We start from the raw sequence: 1,270 nt of genomic DNA, 5'->3' as shown, positions 1-1,270 counted from the left end.
AGCCAGATGCACAAGGGGGTGCATGTGTCTGGAGTTTGTTTGCAGTGGCTGGAGGCCCTGGCATGCCAATTCTCTCTCCCTCTTTCTCTGTCAAAATAAATCAAAAAATAAAATATTTTTTAAAAAAGAGAGAGAGAGTAATGACTGGTCTTCTTACTAACATGCAAGTCCTGCCTCTTTCCCCCTTTTTATGAAGTCATCAATATTCAATCCTGGGGTTCCACCCTAATGACCTTATCTAATCCTAGTCCATTCCCTGAGGGTCCAACTTCTAAATACTACAGTCTTAAAACCTCACAATGTAAAATCCACTTCAACATGTTTCGGAGGTGAAAAGACAAAGCATCTATTATCTCTCATTACTGTATTTATCTTTGCCCTTATTTATAGTTCTATATTCCTTATTTTATCATTTTCCCACACTTCATTTTCCCTTCTATCAGCTTAGAATGTACATACCCATTTCAGAGTAAGCTATTACAATACAAGTCATATTCACATTTAATTTAAAATTACATTAATCAGTACCATTATTCTCTTTTTAAGCCATCCAACATTAGACTTAGTTTGATCACAACCCCAGTACTGGGATTATAGGTTATATAATGTGTTAAGTCTTGTAAGTTATGTATTTTTGTTCATGTATTGAAAATCTGATTTTTTGTTTCATTTTGTTCTTGAAAAAGTCATTCAAGCTGAGCACATTGGTGCAGCCTTTAATCACAGCACTAGACAGGCAGAGGTAGGACGATCATTTTGAGTTTGAGGCCAGCCTGAGACTACATAGTGAATTCCAGGTCATCCTGGGTTACAGCAAGCCCCTAACTTGAAAAGAAAGAAAGAAAGAAAGAAAGAGGGCAGGGAGGGAAAGAAAGACAGAAAGAAAGAAAGAAAAAAAGAAAGAAAGAAAGAAAGAAAGAAAGAAAGAAAGAAAGAAAGAAAGAAAGAAAGAAAGGAGGGAAGAAGGGAGGGAGGGGGAGGGAGGGAGGGAAGAAGGAAAGAAGACAAAAAAGTCATTCCACTGGTTTCTAGTTTTCATTACTATACAGTGGCCACATCAGCCCACTGCACCTTGCACTCTAAGTTCAGTACTGGCAAGAATTCAGTGAGACAGAACTTTCAAAGGGCACATGAAATGCATTTATTATTTATGATCAACTGTTGGGCCTTGAGAGGCCTGGGCGTGAGGCCTAGTGGAATTTCCTGAGCCTAGCTAAAGTTTGGTGATCTGCCTCTGGCCAGCTAGGACTCAACAAGATGCCTAATGGCT

This window comes from Jaculus jaculus, chromosome 10, assembly GCF_020740685.1.
Source record: "Jaculus jaculus isolate mJacJac1 chromosome 10, mJacJac1.mat.Y.cur, whole genome shotgun sequence".
NCBI lineage: Eukaryota > Metazoa > Chordata > Mammalia > Rodentia > Dipodidae > Jaculus > Jaculus jaculus.
Note: the sequence above shows the minus strand (reverse complement) of the source record.